Source organism: Cervus elaphus, chromosome 5 (assembly GCF_910594005.1).
Source record: "Cervus elaphus chromosome 5, mCerEla1.1, whole genome shotgun sequence".
Lineage (NCBI taxonomy): Eukaryota > Metazoa > Chordata > Mammalia > Artiodactyla > Cervidae > Cervus > Cervus elaphus.
In genome coordinates this window covers 99,774,845-99,801,958 of record NC_057819.1, presented here as the reverse complement: position 1 = coordinate 99,801,958, position 27,114 = coordinate 99,774,845, and the positions used below count along the sequence as shown (strand labels likewise).

The 27,114-nt window shown below is 44.0% G+C and overlaps 1 long non-coding RNA gene across 1 annotated transcript; it reads right to left on the bottom strand.

The window, feature by feature from the left end:
• Window positions 1-724: 724 nt before the first annotated feature.
• Window positions 725-26,059, bottom strand: LOC122693429. Its single transcript, XR_006340897.1, has 3 exons — window positions 25,981-26,059; window positions 1,228-1,421; window positions 725-1,030 (listed from the first exon to the last, which is right to left on the bottom strand). It is a non-coding gene; the product is annotated as an uncharacterized LOC122693429 (long non-coding RNA).
• Window positions 26,060-27,114: the final 1,055 nt, after the last annotated feature.

The following is a 27,114-nucleotide window of genomic DNA, read 5'->3' as shown; positions in this document are numbered from 1 at the left end:
GGACCAGTTTCCTATCCTAAAAATCCCCTGGTGATCGCTGGTAATAATTTTCCTTGAGACGGCATGGACACACCTCCTAAATGACCTTTGCAAATCCCCTTCCTAAGCCCTAGCATGCTCGTTGACCTGTGTACCAAGCAATCACCGCCTGCCTATTCCAGGCTCCTGTGGGTCCCCGCTCCTTCTAGTCCCTCCCAGGGGGGTGATCAGGCCCCCTCTTCCACCCTGTCGGGTATGTTCCTCCTCACCTGAGCACTCAATTTCCCTGCTGCAGTCCACTACCTGCTAACGTGAAAGGTCCAGGCATTGAGAAGCAGAATCCTTCCAGAAGGGCGAGGCGCCTTCCCCCCCTTGAAGATTCAAGCCACAAGGCCTCGGAGTAGTCCCAAAAGGGGCTTGCCTCCTCAAAGTAAGGAGTTTCTCGGCCCATGCACCAAATGTTGTAGCCACACGTTCTGGGAAACAGACTCACTCAGAAGGACAATGCAGATAGTGGAATGCAGTTTATTACACCGGTGGGCCCAAGGCAGAGTCTCCTCTTAACCAAGGACCCCGACCAGTTTTTGTGAAAACCTTATATACCCTAAGTGTACTTGCTCAAACCCACCTCCCCAGATTCCCTGAAACTAGTCTGGACAAGGTAAAGGAGAGATACGATCAAAGTTAACCCATGATTCATGTGTCACAAAACTAGATAAACAATGGATATTTATCAATAGGCCTGTGGTCGTATCCTGATAAACATAATGGAATTTACCACTTTGTTCTGTTACAAAGATAATTAGCATATTCTTTTAGGCAACAGGGTGTCCAAGCACAAGTCCTGAGGCTTTTATCTGGCGGTCTGGTTTTCCATTGGTTTGCCATTTCTATAGACACCAGGCACAAAGTTCAGAGTCCACTGGGAGGGTGACCATGCGTGTAGCCTAATGTTCACAGCCTGGCCTAAGATGGAGTCCAGCTCTGTCTGTTTCCTCCTTCATCAGTTGATGCCTTCTATTGAAGAGCTAATGGGTCTTACTGGAAGTTCCTGGAATAAGCAGTAAAGTTAATTTGGAACATTCATCTTCCTGGGCAAAAGTCTCTTGGAAAAATAAACTGACAGTTGACTCCCTATCCCAATTGGAGCCTTTCAGTTGATATATCCTATCTTGATTCACAAAGAATTTCTAGGTCAAATTTCCACCAGGGAGAAATGTAGAGAAGAAACAATATAATTGAAAATACCTCAGTTCTGTCGCTCAGTTGTGTCTGACTCTTTGCGACCCCATGGACTGCAGCATGCCAGGCTTTCCTGTCCATCACCAACTCCCGGAGCTTGCTCAAACTCATGTCCATCGAGTCGGTGATGCCATCACTGACGATACCTAGGTAGTTCTTTATCACATATTACCAATGATCACCATGCATATAAGGAGAATCTGCATGCAAAGAAAGACCAAAATAAGCAAAAAAAAAAGTAACACAAGAGAACAGAGATAATCCAGAGTACAAAGAGAAAGAGAGAAAGATCTAATATACTTAGAGATTCAAGAAGACAAAACATCCATAAAACAAGAACAGGATGCTATATGAAAGAGAAACAGAGAACAAGAATTATTTTGCAGGGACTAAAAATGTGATTGCAAAAGTGAAATGTTCAGTAGAAGGATTAAAACATAGAGTTGTGTGTGGGGGGGGGATTTTTCTAAAAATAATAGAGCATGGTGGTCCAGTGGTCCACAGGGGACACAGGTTCTCCCTGGTCTGGGAAGACTCCACATGCTGGGGGGCCACTAAGCCCATGCGCTGCAACTACTGAACCCTACAAGCCCTAGAGCCTATGAGCCACAACAAGAGAAGCCACCACAATGAGAAGCCTGAACACCGTAACTAGAGTAGCCCCTGCTCACTGCAACTAGAGAAAGCTTGCACTCAGCAATGAAATCCCAGGACAGCCAAAAATAAATAAATAAAACTTGAAAAATTATAGAGAGCAAAAGAGTGAAAAATGGAAATCAGAGAGAAAAGACAGCAAACACAGAAGACAAATTCAGAAGGATCATACAGCTATTAGGAACCCCAGAAGATAATAATGAATAAATTGAAGGGAAGGAAAATATCTTAGAAAAGAATAAGAGATAACTTCAAGACTAAAACTAATGTCTCCATTATGAAAGGGTTTATTGTGTGCTCAAGATAATGAATGAAAAATCATCTGTATCTAGATACGTCCTCATGAAGTTTCAGAATATCGGGAATAAGGGAAGATGATAAACATTTCTAAAGAGAAAAGCTATTCATCTCTAAAGAAACAAGAGTCAAAATGGCTACAAACTTTGCATCAATAACACTGAATCCAAGGAGATTAAATGGAGAACTGCCTGCACAATTTTGAGAGAAATGAATTTCTATCTTGAAATCTAGTCAAGATATCAAGATATCTATCTATATCTAGTCAAACAGATAAAGGCTTGTTTTGAAATACAGAGTTGGCTTCTACACTCCTAGAAAGTTGAGGGTGTATACGAGGAAATGTGGTAGTGAACCAAAAAGAAGACAAAATAAAACACAGGAAACAGTGGATCTAAGCCCAAAGATCAGTGGATGAAGATGCCAGGATGATGAGTGTGGAGAAAACTTAAGGAGTAATGGGTTCTAATTGGAGGAAGAGGCAAATGCAGCTTGAACTGAATAAATGGTATGAACAATCACTTGGGGGAAAAAAATATGGTATATGTAAGGAGTACAAGAAGAAAGAAAAGTCACCAGAATCTCTAGGAAAAGCCCAAAACTGAAAAAGAAATTCTTGATTAAACGATAGGCAAGATATAATACGACATGATGGTGTTTAAATGACATAGTATTAATTTAATTTAATTGACCATATGCTTGAAACATTCCGTGGGTTGTAGAATTGAAGGCAAGGAATAGAAAATATAATCCTGCCCATTGTTTGGCCTGAGTGTGCCCAGTATTCACAAGTACTGTTCATTAGACCTCAAACTTTAGAATCAACATAGAAAGATCTGGAAGACTTTGTTTTGATGGCTGGAAAAATTGTAAATACTCAAAATCTTGACTATGTAAATGAAAGGCTGAGAAAAAGTTTGCATGTGGAAGTGTGGAGAGAAAGAGGAGTTATAAACTGGCCTCTCACTAGAGACACTGAGGAAGAGATGGAACCAAAATATAATAATTTATTTGAAAGGAAAAATAGGGAAATCCTTAGTGGTCTAGTAGTTAGGGGGCTTCTTCCCTCATGGCTCAGATGGTAAAGAATCTGCCTGCAACACAGGAAGTGAAGGTGAAGGTGAAGGTGGAAGTCTATCAGTCTGAAGGACGAAAGAGAACAGGCTCCATCTTGAAAGCAGGACTCCATCTTGGGTTGGACTGTGGACTTTGAGCTATATGCCCAGTATCTATAGAAATGACATACCAGCTGGGAAACCAGCACCCTTGATGGAAGAGCCCCAGGGCTCATACCTAGACTCTCTGTTGCCTAAAAGAATACCCTAATTATCTGTGTAACCAAATAGAATCATAAATTCTATTATGCTTATTGAGGTATGACCACAGGCCTATTGATAATTGTCCTCTGTTAACTACCTAAGCTTAAGGCATATGAATCACGGGTTAACTTTGATTGTATCTTTCTTTTCCTTTGTTCAGACTAGTTTCAGGTGTGAGGCGAGCAGAAGTAACGCCATGGCAGGCAGCTTAGATTAGGAGTAGGCCTTCCTACTTCTGGGTGGTAAGATTATCAGGCCACCTGGATACAATCAGCTTTCGCTTAACACTGACCGCTGTTTGCCAATTAGGAAATTAGGAATGGGGCGGAAACACTCCCCCCCCCCCCCCCGGAAAGTCCCACGTGCGCAAAAGTTTTGACCAATGAAATTGCTTTGCAAACTTGTAACCAATCCGCTTAAACCAACTACCAATGGCGTGTGCTCACCCTATAAATTTGTGTAACAGCTTTGGCGCGGGGCTCTCTGACCCGCACCACTGCGTTGGATGCGGCAGGAGCCCTGACTCGAGTCAGCAATAAACTTCCCTTTTTGCGAGTTGCATTGTCTTGGAAGACTTCTCTTTTCCTGCTCGGGGATTCGGACATCAGGCATAACACAGGGAATTTGGGGAGGTGGGTTTGGGCACGTACACTTAGTGTATATAAGGTTTTCGGAGAAACTGGTCAGGTCCTTGGCTAAGAGGAGACTCTGCCTTGGGCCCGCCGGTGTAATAAACTGCACTCCACTATCTGCATTGTCCTTCTGAGTTAAGTTTGATTCCCAGAACGTGTGGCTACAACATTTGGTGCATGGGCCGGGAAACTCACTCTGAGGAGACAAGTCCCATTTGGGACTACTCCGAGGCCTTGCGGCTTGACTCTTCTAGAGGGGGGAAGGCGCCTCGCCCTTCTGGAAGGATTCTGCTTCTCGATGACTGGACCATTCACGTTAGCAGGTAGTGGGCGGCAGCAGGGGAACTGAGCGCCCAGGTGAGGAGGAACCCACCGGGTAGGGTGGAAGAGGGGGCCTGAACACCCCCCTGTGAAGGGGCACAGACCCACAGGAGCCTGGAATAGGCAGGTGGCAACGATTGCTTGGTACACAGGTTGACGAGCGTGTTAGGGCTTAGGAAGGAAATTTGTGAAGGTCATTTAGGAGGTGGTGTCCACGCCATCTTGGGGAAAAATATTACCAAGCAATTCCCAGAGGAGTTTTAGGAGAAGAAACTTGATTTTTATGTGCTCATATTCTGCCCTCCCCAAGGAGGTGTCCCATCTGCTATGAAATTATTGACCCCCTCGGAATTGTCAGGCTAGAAGGAGGGGGATACATAAGTGAGTACAAATTGGCTTTTCCGGAGACGGCCTGGAACGTGGGATATTTAACCCATCTGTATTTTCATCCCCACCTCATCAAGCCCACCAAGGTAGAATGGACTTTAAAAGTTAAGGGGAAAACAGTCTTGGACCTCGTGGTGTTCTGGTTTGGCTGTGCTCCGAAGCTGTGCCGGCTTCACCGGCAGGTGAAGATACGCCGATCCCCCTTCTCCCTCTGGGACCTGGCAGTGCTCCACCAGGCCCGGAGGCTGCCTTAATGCCCAGTCCGGGGCCAGGTGAAGTTCCTGCAGCAGCCACTGGTCTTCCACCAGCTCTCCCGGAGTTCGTAGAGCCGCCGTTTCAGCAGGCTCCAATCCCAGCAATGGAGACCTCAGGTCAATGCCCCCAAAATTCCACCTCAGCTGGACCTCCTAGATTGTATCCACCTCTCGAATTAAAGTTGCAGGTGTCACTCCCTGGATTCACCCCACGAGGGTGAAGAGCGCATACCACGCAGACCTGGAGGACGCCGAGTGGACTACACTAAATGACCCCACTGATCCCCGTGAATCCAAGATCATCTTAAAGAAGAAAAAGAGATGAAGCTCTCCAATCAACTGCTGCTACAAGGACTTGCTGGTATCATCTTGAGACTAGCCATAGTTTCAGTACAAAGAGGGACCTGTGCTACAATTAAAGTTGAATGTTGTGTATATATTCTTGATTTATCTGGCTATATATCAGCCACCCTAGATGACATGAAAGGTCAGGTCAAAGTCAGATGATAATCTTCCTTTTTGAACTTCAGTCCTATCTTGGGTGAAAGATGATTGGTGAAAACTATATTTAGGACCTGTGCTACAATTAAAGTTGAATGTTGTGTATATATTCTTGATTTATCTGGCTATATATCAGCCACCCTAGATGACATGAAAGGTCAGGTCAAAGTCAGATGATAATCTTCCTTTTTGAACTTCAGTCCTATCTTGGGTGAAAGATGATTGGTGAAAACTATATTTACCATTTTTACAGTTGCCTTGATAGTTCTGCTTTGTGGACCCTTTATTTTACAATGTATTATGAACTTTGTAACCCAAAGGTTGATGTCGTTCTCCCAAATTGGAGGTCAGAGAGTCAAGATGCAATATGTCCCTATTAATGATGCTCATACTTTGTTAAGAGCATCAAGAAGGGGGAATGAAGGAGGAAACAGACAGAACAGGCTTCATCTTGGGTCGGACTGTGGACTTTGAGCTATATGTCCAGCACCTATGGAAACGACATACCAGCTGGAAAACCAGGCCCCCTGGATGGAACAGCCCCAGGGCTCGTACCTAGACTCTCTGTTGCCTAAAGAATACCCTAATTATCTGTGTAACCAAATAGAATCATACATTCTATTATGCTTATTGGGGTATGACCACAGGCCTATTGATAATTGTCCACTGTTAACTACCTAGGCTTAAGGCATATGAATCACAGGTTAACTTTCTTTTCCGTTGTTCGGACTAGTTTCAAGGAATTTGGGGAGGTGGGTTTGAGCAAGTACACTTAGGGTATATAAGGTTTTCACAAAAACTGGTCGGGGTCCTTGGCTAAGAGGAGACTCTGCCTTGGGCCCGCCGGTGTAATAAACTGCACTCCACTATCTGCATTGTCCTTCTGAGTGAGTCTGTTTCCCAGATCGAGTGGCTACAACAAGTCATGTCTGAGACTCTCTGACCCCATGGCCTTAGTCCATGGAATTCTCTAGGCCAGAATACTGGAGTGGGTAGCCTTTCCCTTCTCCAGGTGATTCTCCCAACCCAGGGATCAAACCTAGGTCTCCCACATTGCAAGTTGATTCTTTACCAGCTAAGCCCAAGAATACTGGAGTGGGTAGCCTATCCCTTCGCCTGTGGATCTTCCCAACCCAGGAATCAAACCGGGGTCTCCTGCATCGCAGGCGGATTCTTTACCAACTGAGCTATGAGGGAAGGCCAAGACAGGACACCTGGGTTCAATCCCTCGGTCAGGAAGATCCCCTGGAGAGGGGAATGGCTACCTACTCCAGTATTCTTGCCTAGAGAATTCCATGGACAGAGGAACCTGGCAGGCTGCAGTCCATGGGGTCGCAAAGAGTCAGGGACTAACATTTTCACTTTCCAGTGGTTAGGACCCTGTGTTTTTATTGCCAAGGGCCAAGGGTTCAACCCCTGGTCGGGGAATTAAGATCCCACAAGCCGTGAGGCCTTGCCAAAAAATTAAATTTAAAAATAATAATAAAAATAAAAACAAAATAACAATATAGATAATCATCATTGGGAAGAAGAGAGGAAGAGGGAATGTAAATAAGTTAAATGCCTCATATTTTATATTGGAACGTCAACAGTCACTGAAATCAGAATATAAAGAAATAAAGTATGCGCATTTGAGCTAGGAGTTTTGGAAATAACTTCCAGAAGAAACAAAAATAGAAACTGTTAAAAAGGGTTGCCTCTAGGTCGAGGGAGTGGGGTGGGGTGGAACAGGATGGGCAGGGGTGAGGCACTGTTGTTTTTAATGGTAATTGCCTCTGTTCTGCTCGATTCGTTATCAAGTGAATGCAGCATTTTAATTTGGAAAAAGAGAAAAATTGCAAATCTGGAAGCCTTGCTGAGGAGAGAAAGTTATTTCCCACCTGGGCCAGGTCTGTGATCACACCTGCTAGCGGAGAAAAACAGGTTTGGACCCTTGGAGACAGCAGATCACCCTCAGAGCGTTTAACTTAAGCTTGAAAAATTAATTCAATGCACTTAACCTTTTTGTTCTTGGTTTGCGGCCAAAATTAAAATTAACTTGCATTTTTTTGGACACTGATCGGAAGTGACTTGGGAAATGTGTAGGAAAAATACTGAGAGGAAATCTGCCAGTGTAATTTTTTTTCCTCTGTCTTTTTACGCTTTTTCTTCTCAAATTTTCTACCATTATGATGAGGGGAAATGAGATTTTCTTTTTTAAAGAGGCCCAGTTTTATTAATACAACTTCAATGCAAAGAAGGGATTTCACATGGTCTGTAAGGGTGGCAGCTGTCTGCTTTGCTGGCCACCATATTTTCAGCACCAGCAAAAGCTTGTTGAATGAATAAATACAATCTAACCTCCCGGGCTGCCAGTGACCAGTGAATATTTATTGGTGGGAGCAGCCTGGGAGTGGAGAGTAAGGATCCTGACTGAGAAGGTTCCTAGGAGGGGGAACTTTTGATGCTATACCTGGAACAATCCCAGGCAATAGAAATGAATTGGTACCAAGCCTAGGAGAGGACTAGCTATTCATAACCACCCTCCCAAGCCACCACCCCACACACTTCTGGTCAAAATTTGTAAGTTCAGAACTTAATCAAATAAGAAAACAACTGAAATCCTCCACTCCTATTCCCCATCCTCAGCGTTCCCCAGACATTCAAAACCTTCGCTGATGACTCCTGGCCCTCCCTCCTACACCTCCCCCCACCCATTAGCCAGCTGAACTGATGCTCCACCAAAGACCTCTCCTGCTTTTTTTTTTAAATTATTTTTAATTGGAGGATAATTGCTTTACAATGTTATGCTGGTTTATGCCATACATCAACATGAATCAGCCATAGGTATACACATGTCCCACCCCTCTAGGTTGTCAGAGAGCACCCAGATTTGAGCTCCCTGTGTCATAGAGCAAATTCCCACTGGTTGCCTATTTTACATATGATTATATATACATATTTCAATGCTACTTTCTCAATTCATCCCACCCTCTCCTTCTCTTACTGTGTGCACAAGTCTGTTCTCTATATCTTCATCTCCATTACTGGCCTGCAACTAGTTCATCAGTAGCATCTTTCTAGATTCCACATATATGCGTTAATATACAGTAGTTGTTTTTCTCTTTGTGACTTACTTCACTTTATATAATAGCCTCTAGGTTCATCCACCTCATTAGAATTGACTCAAATGTGTTCCTTTTTATGGCTGAGTAATATTCCATTGTATATACGTACCACACCTTCTTTATCTATACATCTGTGGATGGACATCTAGGTTGCTTCCATGTCCTAGCTATTGTAAATAGTGTTGCAATGAACACTGGGGTATATTTGTCCTTTTCAATTATGGTTTCCTCAGGGTATACTCCCAGTCATGGGACTGCTGGAAGACCACTCCCTTTTACTCACCTCAGCAGATATACCTTAGCCCACATCTTACTTCTTTGTAGCATCTTTGTTTTTTACTGTCATTTTGAAACCCTCTTTCCTCGGCCTCTACCTCTTTGGCTTCTCATTTCCTTCATTAGTCATTTTAAGGAAGATAAATGCACTATCTTTAAGTTGGTTCATTCATTTTTTTTTTTTTTTGGTTCATTCATTTTTTAACCAAACTTGGTATCATAAATTGAGCTGATACAGAAATTTCACACTTGATCACTGAATTCACTCCAAAGTATTTTAAATTGGAACTGGTTTTAGCTTTTGATTTATTTTTAGTATTTATTTATTTTTGGTTGCCCTGAGTCTTCATTGCAGCTCGAGGGCTTAGTTGCCCTGTAGCGTGTGGGATCTTAGTTCCCCGACCAGAAATTGAACCCATGTCCCCTGCATTGGAAGGTGGATTCTTCACCACTGGACCACCAGAGAAGTCCAGGTTTTTATTCTGAAACTTTATTTTGAACAATTTTAAACCTACAGAAAAGTTTCAAGTATAGTACAATGAGGGCTTCCCTCATAGCTCAGTGGTAAAGAATCCACCTGCCAATGCAGGAGACGTGGGTTTGATCCCACTTAGAAAGAACCCCTGAAGAAGGAAACGGCAACTCACTCCAATATTCTTGCCTGGAAACCATTGATAGAGGAGGCTTGCAGGCTATAGTCCATGGGGTATAAAACAGTTAGGCACAACTTAGCAAATAAACAACAATAGTAGAGTGAACACCCTTAGACCTTCCCCCTGTATTCACCAATGACCAACTTTTTCCCACATTTATTTTACCTTTCTTTTCATATATATACATTAATATACTTTCATCTTCTTATTCTTATTGATACATGTAAGATTAAGTAGCAGGTATCATAGCCTTTTACCCTACATAGTTCAGCTTGGATCTCCTAAGAACAAAGATTTTATTTAAATAAATTCTTTTATTTGTTATTTATTTATTTTTGGGGCTGTGCCATGCAGCTTGCAGGATCTTAGTTCCCAGATGACTAGGCATTGAACTCCAGGCTGTGGCACCAAGTCTTAACCACTGGATGGCTAGGGAACTCCCAAAGATTTTCTCTTTCTTAACTACAATATAACTATCAAATCTGGATACTTAATATCCGGACAACACCACTGGGGCTTCCCATGTGGCACAGTGGTAAAGAATCCGCCTTCTCATGCAGGAGATGCCAGGGACTCAAGAGACTTGGGTTCGATCCCTGGATCGGGAAGATCCCCTGGAGCAGGAAATGGCAACCTGTTCCAGTATTCTTGCCTGGAAAATTCCCTGGACAGAGGAACCTGCCAGGCTACGTCCATGGGGTCGCAAAGAATCAGGCACAACTGAGTGACTGAGTGCACATACACACACAATATCATTATCTAGTACAAAATCTACATTCAAGTTTCCCTGATTGTCCCAATAATGTGTGTTATAGCAACTGTTTCTTCTGATCCAGGGTCAAAGGTCACCATGTTATGCCTTTTTAGGCTCCTTTTATTGAGACTGCTTTCTTGGCCTTGTTTTGTCTTTCACGACATTGTTGGTTTTGTGTCCAGGTTGGTTGTTTCACAGATGGTGTAAAGGGAAAACTCACTTCCTGTTGTGTGTCTCCTGTGCTCTCAATACTCCTACTCCTCCACTTCACTTCTGACACCAGATGTATGCTTTTTCCAACCTCAGACATTTCTGTGACACCACCTGAGTGTCCCACAATTTAACTCCAATTCCAGCACCCTCTACCTAGAGATAGCATAGATCCCACAGGTTAAGGGCTCATCCTGTAAGACTATCCCCTCCCCATATGCTTGAGACACTAAGGGAAAGTCTAAGTTGATACCATGCATCTGACCAACCAGCTATGAAAAAGTGAAAGTGAAAGTGAAGTCACTCAGTCGTGTCCGACTCTTTGCGACCCCATGGACTGTAGCCCACCAGGCTCCTCCATCCATGAGATTCTCCAGGCAAGAATACTGGAGTGGGTTGCCGTTTCCTTCTCCAGGGGATCTTCTGGACCCAGGGATCGAACCCAGGTCTCCTGCATTGCAGGCAGACACTTTAACCTCTGAGCCAGTCCTCTTCAAGCTATGAAGCAGTGGTTAATTAATCACTGATTAATTTGCTAAATAGGTTCACAGAGCTCAAGAGAACCGTTTACTTACTAGATTATCAGTTTATTACAAAAGGATACAACTCAGGAACAGCCAATGGAAGAGATGCACAAAGCAAGGTGTGTAGGAAGGAGCATGCACCCTCCCAGCCCCTCCACCTGTCCGTTGAACCCAGAAGCTCTATAAACCTGGTCCTTTTGCAGTTTTATGGAGACTTTTTTACATAGACATGATTGATTAAATCATCAGCCATTGGTGCTTGAACTCCATCTCTAGCCTGTCCCTGGAAGTTTGGGATTGACAGTCCAACCCTCTAATCACTTGATTGGTTTCCCTGGTAACTTGCCCCTATCCCCCAGAGGCTTTCCAAAAGTCACTCCATTAACATAAACTCAGGTGTGGTAGAAAGGGGTTATGACACTTGTTACGACACATTCTTTTCACCTTTATGGCCCTGGCATTTTTTCAGAAACCAAGGACAAAAGACCAAATGCTAAAAGAAAAGATATTCCCATTACTCTTACGGATTAGGAAATTCCAAGGGCTTTAGGCACTCTGGGCCAGAAATGGAGACAAAGATGAAATATATATATCTTATTATAAATCAAAATATCACAGAACATCCCTTACTTTTTTCTTTATTTTAATGAATAAATCAGATTGCACATTTTTGGCAGCGAAGACCTAGAAATGCTGCAGTGTCCTTCTTGGTGCCTCATACCAGGTCATACAGGTCATAATTCTTCCCATTAGTGGTGACGTTAACTTTGATCCCTTGGTTAAGGTTATGTGAGCCAGGCTCCTCCACTCTAAAGTTACATTTATCATTTTTGAAATGAATGAATAGTCTGTAGAAGGAATTCCCTGTTTGTCTAATGGTTAGGACTCTGTGCTTCCACTGCAGCGGTCATGGGCTTGATCCCTGCTGGGGGAACTAAGATCCCACAGGCCACATAGGAAAAAAAAAAAGTCTGTGGAAAGACATTTGAGACCCTATAAATATCCTGTCCTCCAACAAACTTTTGTCTGAAGATTTTAACATCCTTTAATGATTCTTGCCTGAATCAATTATTACTAGGTTGATTTAAAGATGTGGACTTCGTAATTGTCCCTCCGTATTTATAAACTATGGTATACTATAATTTCTCTTCCCCAACTTATTTGTCTTTAGTTTTAGGATAACCATGTGTCCATTAGTTATGTATTGTTTCATGTATTATAACCTATTAAGTCATCCTCCATTTCAGTATTTATATTGTCCAGTTTCATCCAGTGGGAGATTTTTCCATTTGATCCCTGTACCCTCTTTAGTTTTTGAGCTTTTCCTTCTTGTTGTCCTTATTCTCTTCCTCTTTGCCTTCTCCTCTTTCTCTTTCTTCTCCCCCACCCCTGCACCTCTCTCTTCCAGGTACCCTTTGTACTTCCTCTTTACCAGCCCTGGGAGTTCTTCAAAGAACTCTGTTTCCTATCACAGAGAGGTCTATGAGAAACCAAGATCTAAGCACAAAGTAAAGTCAATAGTTTGGGAAATACCACTGTTTCCAGACCCTTTATCAGACATAGATAGGATACATACCATATAGTAAATTCTTATGATGCTTTTCATTGCGATCTAACACCACAAGGTTCTTCCTCATCCTCCCTCCAACAGTTGTATCCCCTTCACATCCCCAGCATTATTCTTGATCACAATGCTGTGTTTCTATCATTGCACTTGACCCAATTGATTTATTTATTGGTGGTCCCATGTGACATGTGGGAATATTAGTTTCCCAACCCTGGATCAAACCCAGGTCCCCTGAGTTGGAAGCGTGGAGTCTTAACCACTGGACCACCAGGGAAGTCCAGGCAAAATTCATATGCATTGGGTATCCCCTCACTGGAGTGTGAAGTTCTTTGTGCTGTGGACCATTGTATCTCCAGTGCCTTACTTCTTGCCAGGCACACAGTAATGCACTGCATGTATTTGTTGAATAAATGGCTTTTTCCTTGGTTGGTCCCAGGGAATTTTCCAAAGGATTCCACCTGGACCTTTTGGGTCCCTGTGCATCCTTTGATGGTTAGGGCCTCGCTCTGCATTCCAGCTGCCTGTGCTTATCTGATCACATCACTATCCCTCCACGTTGTCATCTGTTGACTCATCTGACTCCCTATTGTCAGCTTCATGGGTACAGGAGCTGTGATCAATTTATCTTTGTTTCCTTAACCCAGCTAATGCCTCACACATAGTAGATGCTCCATGGATACTCGTTGAATGAATGAGTGGTTTTTGCCAGGAAGTGAAGTTACCAGAATTCAAACCTGGGACTCCAAAGTGACCCCTTGCCTTATTTGTCCCATCAGTTCCCAGAGGAGGGGAAAGAAGTACTGGCCTTGAAGACTGGGTAGGATTTGATGAGTAGAGAAGAAGGATCAGCATTCCAAGGTTAGGTGAGCAATGATTAGCCTGACTATCATCTGCATCTTTGACTTTATACCTTCTCTATTTCAGAGTTTCACTCATAAGGTCATGGTTGTTGTTGTTTTAAATTTTTTTTATTTGGCTGCATCAGGTCTTAGTTGGGGCACACGAGATCTTCCTTGCCTCATGCCAGACCTTTTGCTGTGATGCTCAGGTCCTGGAGCATGCAGGCTTAGTTGCACCAAGGCATGTGGGAAATTAGTTCCCTAACCATGGATCGAACCTGCATCACCTGCATTGCAAGGCTGATTCTTAACCACTGGACCACCAGGGAAGTCCCCACAAGGTTTTTATTTTTTTTATTTTTTAAGGTTTTTATTTTTATCTTCAGTTCTCCATCCATTTCATAGCTGCCTCAGAGTAAGACTCAGCCCAGATGGTACTGAATGTGAGAAGGGGGCCAGGCTCCTGGGTGGTGTGTGCTCTGGACACCACTATCTGGCCTAGCTCTGTGGCCTGAAGCTCAGACTTGGCTATGTCGGCAACATGGAGATTGACGTGATAACTAATATGATCAATCTAGTTTGGCCCTTGGCCCTTGGCACCTACCTCAGCCTTGGCCCTGAGCTGCAGCTTGACTCAGTTCTAGCTTGGCTGCAATGGGTCAGACCATCTGGCCTCCCTCCAAGCAGGAGAAAATGGTAAAAGCAACACGAGTCCTGATACTTCAGTGGCAGCCACCTCAGACCCTTTTGGGGAAGGCAAATGTAAATGCACAAATCAGTCAATCAAAAACAAAAAAACACACTTGTGGTGTCTACCAACAGCCATTGACCCTCTTGCCTAAGCGCAGCCTATGTTTCTAGAAGGAGATACATGAGATTGGTACCAGGGTTTCCCCTGCAGCAGAAGAACTGGGAATCTGAGGGTCTGCAGTGAGAGAGAATTTGTGCCATATATTCCTATACCCATGCGTATGTGTCATCTGGTCTAAGCAAATGAATACAATAAGGAAGGAATTGGCACCACAGTTTTTAAAATGTGTGTTTTCAAAACTTTCTTCAGTTTAAATCTAACTCAAGCCTATGTAATTATATGTACACATACATATTTGACACTCACATGTAGAGAGACAAAGGTTTATATGTTATCTCAGGTGGCTCAGTGGGTAAAGAACCCGCCTGCAATGCAGGAGATGATGCAGGTTTGATTCCTAGGTCAGGAAGATCTCCTGGAGGAGGCCACGACAACCCTCTCCAGTCTTTTTGCCTAGAGAATCCCATGGACAGAGGAGCCTGGCGGTGTCGCAGAGAGTCAGACATGACTGAAGTGACTGAGCACACACAAGCACATATGTATGAATATATATAAATTACACATGTGTATATATAAATATGTTGGGCCCCCCTGGTGGCTCAGACAATAAAGAATCTGCCTGCAATGCAGAGACTTAGGTTCGATCCCTGGGTAGGGAAGATCCCCTGGAGAAGGGAATGGCAACCCACTCCAATATTCTTGCCTGGATAATTCCATGGACAGAGGAGCCTGGTGGGCTACTGTCCACGGGGTCACAAAGAATTTGGGCACAACTAAGTGACTAACACACACACGTACACATAATGCTACATAAATGTTTTACTATAGAAATATGAGCAGCAGTCTACTCTGGCCTGAATGAGTTGAAAGTTAAATTATGAACAATTTCAAGGGCAGAGACTATTATCTGCCAGTTCACTGCTGGATTCTCTGTGCCTAATATAGCCTCCACCCACAGTGGGAGCCCAGGCCTCTTGAGAAACCCGTAAGTAAGCCCTTCCTTGCCTGATGTTGGTGTCTTGCTGTCTAGGTGGAATATTTTTGGTTTATTTCTTAAATTTTTATTTATTTATTTATTTGGCTGTACCACGTTTTAGTTCTGGCACACAGGACCTCCAATTTTTGTTGTGGCAATAGAAATCTTTAGCTGTGGCATGTGGGATCTAGTTCCTTGATCAGGGATCAAACCCTGCAGTGCAAGCATGTAATCTTAGACACTGGACCATCAGAGAAGTCCCCTAGGTAGAATATTTTTGAACTTTATTTCATTTTGTGTTTTCATAGTTTCATGTTTCAGTTTGGACAAAATATTGCTTTCATATTTTATCTTCCTTGATTTTCCAAACAAGCCTAGGAGGTGAGGGCTGTTATCTGCATGTTACAGAGAGAAAAAGAGGCTGAGACACTAGGGGCCCAGCCCAAATTTGCACAGAGGTCTACTAAGAGAACTAATTGCAACCAGTCTGAACAGTGACGGCTGTCGTTTCCTGGGTCTCTCCTGGGGGCCCATTATCAGGCTTGGCACTCTATGTGTACAGTGTTACTTAATTTGATCCTCACAAAAAGCCTCTATGGTGATGCCACAAGCCCTGTTTTATAGATGAAAGGAAACTAGACTCAGAAAAGGCAAATGAGTTCAAAGTCAACTAGTCAAGAGCTAGAACCAGGTCTCTAGTTTCTATCTGTTGCTTTTTCTGCTGCACATGGCTCCTCCTTGAAGTTGCAGGGTAAGTTTTAGGGTACATCTGAGTCACTTACAGGGCTTCTTAAGGTGTCAATTGCTGGGACTCGCCACCAGCATTTTTTTTTTTTAATTTTTGGCTGCACCCTGTGACATATGGGATCTTAGTTTCCTGACCAGGAATCAAACCCATACCTCCAGCAGTGGAAGGCAGGATCTTAACCACTGGACTACCAGGAAGCCCCCACTGGCATTTCTGGTTCTGTTGAGCCGGAAAGGGGGATTTGCATTTCTGATGATGCCTCCACTTCTGGTTGGGGACCTCCCTCTAGGAAGGGCTTTCTCAGCCTCTGGCCCCACCGCTTCAGGGTCCTGCTCAGGCTCTGCTGGAGGAGTCCCCTGTCAGAGCCTGAGCCTGGAGTTGATGTGTGGCTCTCAGAGGAGCAGGATATAAGGGAGCCTCCACCTCTCCCTTAAGTTCTTGTCTGTGGCGAGCTGTTAGAGTTTTAGCAATAAAAACCATCCCTGGTGTTTACAAGCCGGAAAGGAGCTTATCAGAAGGCCATAGGGCAAAAAAAAAAAAGAAGGCCATAGGGGGATTTTCCTAGCAGTCCAGTAGTGAAGACTCAAGCTTCCAATGCTGGGGGTGCAGATTCGATCCCTTGTTGGTGAACTAAGATCCCACAAGCTGTGTGGTGGAGCAAAAATCAATCAGAAAGAAGGCCATAGGCTCCCAGAATATCCAGGAAGGTTGGATAGCCAGGCTCAGGAAACAAACCTAGTCAAGGGAGTCACAGCAATGACAGGGACCAATGCTCACTGCGGATCTGGCCTGCTGAGGGCATGCCCGCCACAGGCCCTGAAGGACACAGATGCACAGCCAGACTGACAGCGCCACTGGCCCTGGATGCTGGAGGCCGCCGCTGGCCCTGGATGGATATTCTTCATGTGACTTTGTTTCTCTAGCCTTCAAACCAAAATCTCAGGGGGCAGTGGTCCACCTGACTCAGCCTGGGTCATGTGCCCCCCCATCAGCTGCAAGGGATGCTGGGAAAGTGAACCTCTGGCCATAGGGTCTCTACTGAGGGTAGAAGGCTTTACTGCCTAGCAGCGTGCATATGGTAGGAAATTGCCCAGACAGGATGATCAGATCCTTGGCTTCCAAATGACACCTAATGCCCACACTGGTGGCAGCTTTGTTCTTAGCCTTTGGTGGTGGTTAAGGCTTGTTTGTTTACATTTTGCTTACTTAAGTTATGTTCATGCTCATCAGTTAACAATTACTGAGGTACCACTATCTGTTCACTGCTAACAAATAGTTATTGAGCCTTCACTTGGATGCAAGGAGCATTGAAAGCAATTTTCATTATACAAAGAGGAAATTGTAGTTGGATCTAAGAAATGTACTCTGTAGTCTGACTGGGCATTATTCTGAAAAAGCATTTCAGGCTTCTCCCTGAAGTGGAGGAGCAGGCCCCATTTTTTCAGGGAGCAGGAAGAATGCCTGATTGAAGCTTTCATTCACCTGACCTGTCAGTTCAGGAGCTGCTGTGTGTCCAGCGGTGCAGTGTGGGGACAGCAGATGACAAGAACAAAGATGTTGTGTGTTCATGGCCAAACTCACCTGTGTGACTGGTGCCAGAAACAGGATCACCCCAAGAGGCTAAGCAGCAACTAGTTTTGACCTAGAGTAGTCAAAATCATAGACAGAACAAGCATCTGGTGGATGTGGGTGCCATGCATTGAGATGGGGACCTCCAGGGAGGAACAAGGTGAAGATGAGGTTTGATGCAAAGGGATAGATAGGGAGGAGAGGAGCGGGGATGGTAGCTGAAGAGGGGCTCCAGGGCCAGTGGAGGGTGTTTTTTAGTTATTTTTGTTAAATATTTTTTTAAGTTATTTTTGTTAAATATTTTTAATTCTTTGCTTCTGTTTTATCTGGAAAAGGAAGCCTGCTCATAAAGAATTCATACGGTAAAGTACAGGGAACCCCTAGGATCTTTCATAACAAAGAGATTCAAATTCATACGGTAAAGTACAGGGAACCCCTAGGATCTTTCATAACAAAGAGATTCAATTTACGAAAGGCTAGCACTTGATGATGGTGACTCCCTCCCAGACTCTGCTGCACTGAAGGACAGCTCTGCCTCTGGGGCTGGTTGGGCAGCGTCTCTCTCCTACAGGAGACATGGGAGTGCGCCTGCGCACTGAAGGGATGGACTGGAGGGGAATCCTGAGCCCTGGCCTGGGGCTTGGCCTGTGCCCTGTGCTGGGAAAGGACAGGACAGGGGCGGGGAGGGGGGGTGGGGGGGCACATCTCACAGCAGCTGCTTTTGCTCTGAGGCAGCTGGGAGTGAGGGAGGGGGCAGAGGATGGGGAGGAAAGAGGGGAAAGTCCAAACTGGCTCTCGGGTCACTGGCTTTTGGTCCCACAGCCTGTTCCCAGCACAGCAGCCTGATGGAGACTCTAAAATGTTCAGTGAGATGACATCAATCCTCCACTTCAAACCCTGCAGTGACGACCCATGTCAGTCATCACTTCCGTCCCTGCCCTATGTCAGCTGGCACTCCTGCCTCTCACCTTGGCTCCTGTCTCCTCCCTCCAGCCATATGGGTTCCCAGAAGTTCTATGGATGCCAGGCATGCTTCTGCCACAGATCCTTTGCGCTGGCTCTTTCCGCTACCAGACCAGCTTCTTCACCTTGGCACCATTGGCCGTCTGGCTAATTCTTTGTTGTGGGAGTTGTCCTGTGTATATTGTGGGATGTTTATAACCTCTCCCTTGTAGATGTCAGCAGCACCCAAACATACACACAGTTGTGACAACAAAAATGTCTCCAGGTGTTGGCAAAAAGTCCCTTGAGTACGAGGGAGGAAAAACCACAGACTAACCACTGGCCTAGAATGGGCTTTCCTAGATACCCACTTGGCTTCCTCCCTCCCCCATCAAGTCTTTGCTCAAATCTCACCTGCTCAGTGAGACCTACCCAGACCACCTCATTTAATCCTACATCAGGCCCCCGGCCCCAAATTCCTGATCCCTGATCCTGTTCTTTTCCTTTTTGCCATTGCAATGGTTACTTTCTCACAGTCTACAGGATTTACTGATTTCTCACATTTATTGTGTATTTTCTCCCATGACAGTATAAGCTCCCCAAGAGCAGGGGACCTCACAGTTTTAATTACTGATGTGTCTAGAACTGTGCCTGGGGACTTGCCTGGTCCAGTGGTTAAGACACCACCCTCCCAATGCAGGGGCTGCCAATTCAATCCCTGGTCAGGGAATGAAGATCCCACATGCCACGTGGTTAAAAAAAAAAAAAAAAAAATTATAGAACTGTGCTTTGCATGTAGCAAAATTAAATAAATATTTTTGAATGGCTTAATAAACTCGAGGACCTTAGACTGCTGCAGAGGTTGGTGCGCATAAATGCACAGTAATTCTCCTCTCCTGAGGTTACACACGGTCTTGTATCGTGAGGTGACTTCTCCATGTATTGGTGAGCAAGCCTCTTACTTCCCAGAGGGCCAAAACCATCTCGGCCTTGTCTATGTGTCTCCCTCGCGCAGCACAGTGGCAGGCACTGGTTTGCAGGATGAAATGTGAAGACTAAGTTTGGGGCTGGGTTGAAGGAAGGGGAGCATCCATGATGGTTAGCAATGGGGGAGACAGTGAACAAAGACACAAGTCACCCATGAGGAGGTGTCCTGGGAAGCACCCCCAGGCTGGGCAGCACCACATGGAGGAGGCTTCCAGCCACACAGAGGGGAGGAGGACCTGGCAGGGAACCTGGATGTGGTCAGAAGGCCTCAGATGGTGGGATCTGAGCTGCTTCAGCATTTTAGGCTCTGTCATTTCCCAGGTGGGAGGTAAGCTCTGTACAATATTGAGCCAGGGCTGGGACATCTCCCTCATTACAATACCGTCATTATTCATGCTCTTTCTCATTGCAAGAGAAGATTTAAGATATTCAAAAGATTACATGGGTACTTCCCTGGCGGTCCAGTGATTAAGACTCTACACTTTCACTGCAAAGGGCTTGGAATTGGCCCCTGGTCAGGGAACTAAGATCCCACATGCCTTGTGGCACAACCAAAATGGAAATAAAAATAAAAAATATAAAGTTACTACAACCAGTGGGAGTGGGGGAGACTACATGAAAAACAGTAAGAGAATATATTGAAAGCAGGGAAAGGATAGTTTCAGGGTGAGAAGTTGGCCGTACAGAAATATAAGCAGGCTTTCTGGGTGACAAAAATGTTCTTTTTCTTGATTTGGGTGTTGGTACATGGGTGTCAACATTTGAGTTGTCAAAACTCATCCAGTTGTATGTGTAAGATGTGTGCATTTTCACTGGATGTAATTTTACCTCAATAAAGCAAAGAAGGGGAAAGAGGAATGAAATAGCAAGGTGGGGGCATCACACACCAGGAACAAGGACAAAGTGGAAACCACAATGTCCTAGATGCTTTGTGTTTGGGGAGTGGAACACGAGTGTGCTCCAGACATCCCTGCAGCTGATGAAGGAAGGATGACTCGGTCAATAACATGGTTCCAAAAGTCTCTGAGATTAATAACCAACCAGTTGCTCAGGAAGCTTCTGCTCTTGGTCTTAGGATCAATCCATGGAGACATTTCTCCTGAGATCCTCCTAGCAGGTTGGGTAAAGAACTGACCTCCTGGTCAGACTCCCAAGGCAATAGGAATAAAAACAAAAATAAACAAATGGATCCTAATTAAACTTACAAGCTTTTGCACAGTAAGGGAAATCATAAACAGAACGAAAAGACAGCCTACAGAACTGGAGAAAATATTTGCATGATGAGACTGACAAGGGCTTAATTTCCAAAATAAATAAACAGCTCATACAACTCAACAACAAAAAAAATAAACAACTCTATTCACAAATGGGTGGAAGACCTAAAAAAACAGTTCTCCAAGAAGACAGATGGCTACAGGCACATGAAAAGATGTTCAACATTCCTGATTTTTAAAGAAATATGATTGAAACTAAAATGAGGTACAACCTCACGCCAATTAGAATGCCCATCATTAAAAAGTCTATAAATAACAAAAATGCTGGAGAGGATGTGGAGAAAAGAGAACCCTCCTATGTTGTTGGTGGAAATGTAGTAGGTGCAGCCACTGTGGAAAACAGTATGGAGGGTCCTCAGAAAACTAATAATAGAAGCATCATATGATCCCACAAGCCCACTCCTGGGCACATATCTGGACAAAGCTATAATTCAAAAAGATACATGTACCCCTATGTTCCTAGCAGTAGTATTCACAGTAGCCAAGACAAGGAAACACCCTAAATGTCTATTGACAGATGAATGGATAAGAAGACAGTACATATAGACAATGGAATACTAACTCAGCCCTCAGAAAGAATGAAAGAATGCCATCTGCTGCAACATGGATGCAACCAGAGATGATCATACTAAGCAAAATAAGTCATAAAGAGAAAGACAAAAACCATATGATATCACTTATATGTGGAATCTAAAATGTGACACAGTATGACACAAATGAGCCTATCTATGAAATAGAAACAGAATCACAGACATGAAGAACAGGCTGGCGGTTGCCACAGCAGACGGGGCTTGGGGATGGATGGAGTGGGAGGTGAGGGTTTGCAAAGGGGAACTATTATATATAGAACGGATAAACAACAAAGTCCTACTGTATAACACAGGGAACCATATTCAATATCCTATGATAAATCATAATGGAAAAGAATATAAAAAAGAATATATACATATGTATATATGACTGACTCACTTTGCTGTACAGCAGTAATTAACACAACATTGTAAATCAACTATACTTCAATGTAAATTAAAAAAAAATTTTAAAGTAGAAATAAAAAAAGAATTGACCTCCTCATGAAGCTTTGAGAGCAAGAACCATGGGTAGTTCTTAAAAAGCCCCTCCATGTGGGCTGCAGCACAGTCTGGTAGATGCAGCCTGGAGGTCAGTGATGAGCCCTGACCTCTCGCTGACTCTCTGCCTCTGGGTTTGGCCCGGGCTGTCTAGGAGAGCAAGAGCTGTCAGAGGGGCTGAATGAGGAATTCTGCCTCCCAGATTCTGTTTCTTGCAGACCTTGGAGCCTGACAAGTGGCAGTGAGGTAGCGACAGGGTCACCAGGAAACCCCCACGGTCATTGGAGCACAGACTCTGCTTTCTACAGACACGAAGGAGGAGTCAGGTTCACAGACCCCGGGCAGAGCTGAGGAGCATGACAAGGACTCAGGCCTGGGCACAAGAGCCTCCACCCAGGACCCAAACCTGTCCTGGAGCGCTAACGGTCAGGTGACCAACCATCCACATTGCCTGGGACTGAGGTGTTTCTTGGGACCCTGGACTTCCAGTGCCAGAGAAATAGAGACGATCTGGTCACCCTAGAAAGGCAAAACCAACACCACAAAGAAAACCTTCCTTCAAAAGGGCTGCAGCTGGGAATTCCCTGGCGGTCCAGTGGTTAAGACTCCAAGTTTTCACTGCCAAGGGTGCAGGTTCCACCCCAGTTGGGGAACCAAGATCCTGTGCCAAAAAAAAGAAAAAAAAAAAGCTGAGGATATCCTATAGGGACCCACGTACAGGGCACTCAAATGCTACAGCGACTTCAGAGAGTTTGAATCTAGAGTCAGACAAGGAGCAGGGGGGTAGGTAAATAATTACATACAGAGGGTTGTGAACCGGGATTGGGGATGACATTACAAAAGCCTTAACTAATTGGGTGCAGAGGGAGGCGGGATGGTCAGGAAGGCACCACTGAGGAAGATGTTTGATTTGACTTGTTCAAAATGAGTCAGGCAGCTACTCTGGTGGCTTGTGGTAAAGAATCTCTCTGCCAATGCAGGAGACACAGTCTCGATCCCTGCTCTGAGGAGATCCCATGTGCTGCAGAGCAACTGAGCTTGTGCCGTAACTATTGAGCCAGCGTTCTAGAGCCTGTGAAATGCAACTATTGAGCCCAAGTGCCTCAACTACTGAAGCCCGCTCGTTCTATAGCCCATGCTCGGCAACAAGAGAAACTACTGCAATGAGAGGCCCTCGCACCACCACTAGAGAGTAGCCCTCGCTCTCTGCAACTAGAGAAAGCCCGAGCAGCAACGAAGCCCCAGCACAGCCGAAAATAAAAATAAATAAATAAAATACATTTTAACAAGAGCAACAACAAAAAAATGCATAAGAGTTAGCAAGGTGTAAATCCCTACGTTTATGCCCAACCAGTTTGTAACAAGGATGCCAAGTCAAATGTGTTTTCAACAAATACTGCTAAGACAGCTGGAGTGTCACATATAAAAGAATGAAGTTGGTGACCTAAATGGGAAGGAAACCCAAAAAAGAGGATTATATGTCCATGTACAGCTGATTCACTTCGCTGCATAACAGAAACTAACACAACATAGTAAAGCAACTATGCTCCAACTCGGAAAAAAAACGAGGCTAGATCCCTACTTCACACCATACGCAAAAGGTAATCCCAAACAGATCACAGATCTAAATGTAAGAGCTAAAACTATAAAACTCTTAGAAGAGGAAATAGGCCCATGTCTTTGTGACCTTGAATTTGGCAACGATTTCTGAGATATGAAACCAAAAGTAAAAAAGTTAAAGAAAAACTAATTGGATAAGTTGGACTTCATCAAAATTAAACACTTTTTTGCTTGAAAGAATACCATGAGAACAGTGAAAAGACAACCCATTATTTGCAAATCATGTATCTGAGACTGTATCCAAAAGAAAGAACTCTTACAATCCAATCATAAAAAGACAAACAACTGAATTTAAAGATGGGCAAAGGATTTTTTTTGGGGGCGGGGCAAAGGATTTTAATAGACATTTATTTCTCTAAAGAAGATGTACAAAGGACCAGTAAGTATTGTTCCTCAAAATGTTAAAACACAAGTGTTTCACATAATCTCACAATTCCACTCTCAGGTATATATCCCAGAAAATAAAAAACATGTTCACACAAAAATCTGTACATGAATGTTCATAGCAGCATTATTCATAATAGCCCCCAAGTGAAAACAACTAAAGTGTCCATAAACTGATGAACTGATACATAAAAGGTGGTACAGTTATACAATGGAATATTAGTCTACCATAAAAAGAAATGAAGTACTGATACATGTTACAATGTGGATGAGCCTTGAAAACATTATGCTACATAAAAGAAGCTAACCACCACATAGTGTATGGTTCAATTTATATGAAATATCAAGAATAGGCAAATCTACAGAGACTCAAAGCAGTGGTTGGGTAAGGTGAGGTGGAGGAGGGAATGGGAGCAATCAATAACAGGGTTTCTTTTTGAAGTGATGAAATGTTTTGAAATTAGATAGTGGTGAGGGCTTCCCAGGTGGCTCAGTGGTAAAGAATCTGCCTACCAATGCAGGAGATGCCAAAGACACGAGTCGGATTCCTGGGTCTGGAGGATCCCCTGGAGGAGGAAATGGCAACCCACTCCAGGATTCTTGCCTGAAGAATCCCCATGGACAGAGAAGCCTGGCGGGCTACAGTCCATGGGATCGCAAACAGCCGGACACGACTAAGCACAACACAACACACAGAGGGTTGCACAACTTTGTGAATATCCTAAAAACCTCTGAATTTTACACTCTAAAAGGGTGAGTTTTGTTATATATGAATTATATCTCCATAAAGCTGTCATTTAAAAAGAGAGAGAGAATTCCAGTTTCCTGTCTGACATGTAAGGAGCTTGGAAGTTGTCACTCCATCCTAAAGAGTAGAAAGCTGAACAAAATGAATCAACACCTTTTTTTTAGATCCATTAGAGAATTGGGGTCAGAGCATAAACCTCTGCTTGTCCACCCTCCCAGCTGGAGAGATAGACAGGAACATACAAAGAATTACAACTTAACCAGAGCAGAAACATGTGAACAGAATCCTCCACTAGAACCCCATTAGGGTAGGAATATCAAAACACTGGTGGTCCAGAATTTAAGATTTCACGCTTCCACTACAGGGGGCACGAGTTCAATCCTTGTACGGAAACTAAGAGTCTGCATGCTGAACAATGCAGCCAAAATTTTAAAAAAAGACAAACAAAACACCCCCAGCCATTGAATTACTGGAGGCTCAGTGTGGACAAACCTAAGGGTTTAAAACTCTAGGAGGCCCAGTCTTAGATGGAGTGGCCCTTTCTTTGTGAGTTTTACCTCCAGGAACTCCACCAGATTCTTAAAGGGGAGATCAGAGAAAAATCTTCTGCTTCTGTCAGGAGGAGATGAAAAGTGGCCATTTTGAGACACTCTCAGAGCATTCTGTTCTTAATGAGATCTGCCCTCAAGAGAAGCTATTTTACCAGAGTCTAACCCACCTGGGAGAAAGGAAACGCCCAATCCTAGCAGTCTAACAATCCCATCCCAAAAACTGGAAAAACACCTGTGAAGTTTGTAGCCCAGGGCATAGGGCTCACTAAAATAGTGAGACCTACTCATAGGCTGTAGAATGCTTCCCTTCCCCTACCCACAGACCTCAAGGCAACATCATTGAAGGCCTGTTTATAGCAATTCCTTTTACCCAGTGCATCTTGTCTGGCTTTCAGCAACAACTTACAAGGCATACTAAAAGTTAAAACAGTTTGAAGAGACAGAGCAAGCATGGAAACCAGAGTCAGATAAGTTTAAAACTGTGGTGGGGAACTTCCCTGGTGATCTAGTGGTAAAGAATCTGCCTGCCAATGCGGGGGACATGGGTTCAATCACTGGTCCAGGAACTAAGATCCTACATGCCCTGGGGAAACTAAGCCCATGCACCACAATTACTGTTGTTGCTCTGCAACAAGAGAAGCCACCGCAATGAGAAGCCCACACATCACAACTAGAGGGTAGCCCTTCATTCACCACAACTAGAGAAAAGCCCCCATGCAGCAACAAAGAACCAGCACAGGCAAAAATAAATAATACAATTAAGAAAAGAAAAAGAAGAACTCACTTCACAGTTCCAGGACTGGGGCAAGGTTCTCCAGGAGGCTGTATGTGCTCTGAATCAGCATTAGACATATGGTGCTGATTCTCTGATAGCCAGGATTCATGGGTCCAGGAATCAAGGGAGTGGCACACTATTACCCCTAATGACTCATCAGCAAGATTTTTGCTTCCTGTTCCTGTGACTTTATGCTCTGCTGACCTAGAGGTCTTCTTCTGGAGGGAAGGATGCTTCCACCAGGAGACACAATAAAGATTTCATTGAACTTGAAGTTAAGACTGCCACCCAGCCATTTTGGGCATCTCATGACTCAGCTGGCAAAGAAGGGAGTTATGATGTTGGCTGGCTAGGGTGATAGATCCTGACTGCCAAGCAGAAATTGGACTACTATCGACAACGGAGGTAAGGAAGAGTGTGTGGGGGCATCTCTTAGTATTACCATGTCCTGCAATTAAAGTCAATGGAAAATGACAACAATCCAACAGAGGAAGGATTATTAATGGTCTAAAACCCTTCAAGAATGAGGGTTTGGGGACTTCTCTGGTGGTCCAGTGGTTAAGACTCAGAGCTCTCACTGCCCAGATTCAATCCCTAGTCAGGGAACTAAGATCTCATAAGCTGTGTGGTGTGGCTAAATAAATAAATAAATAAATATTATAAATAAATAATAATATTCAAAAATGAAGGTTTGGGTCATCCCACCAAGTAAAGAATCACAACCACTTGAGGTGCTTGCTGAAGGTAAAGACATTACACAATGGTTAGAAGAAGGTAGTTATAAATGCCAGCTATGAACACTGAGCGACTTCACATGAACACATGGCTAGTTATAGCTATAACTGTTATGAATATTTTATTTTTTGATGAATATGTTTGTGTGTGTATCTCTGTTTTCTTTCCTCTCTTATTGCCTTATCATGTAACTGAAGATGTATTGACTTTACATCATAGCTTTTAAGTGAAAGGTGAAAGTGAAACTTGCTCAGTCGTGTACAACTCTTTGCATCCCCATGAACTATACAGTCCATGGAATTCTCCAGGCCAGAATACTGGAGTGGGTAGCCTTTCCCTTCTCCAGGGGATCTTCCCAACCCAGGGATCGAACCCAGGACTCCCACATTGCAGGTGGATTCTTTACCA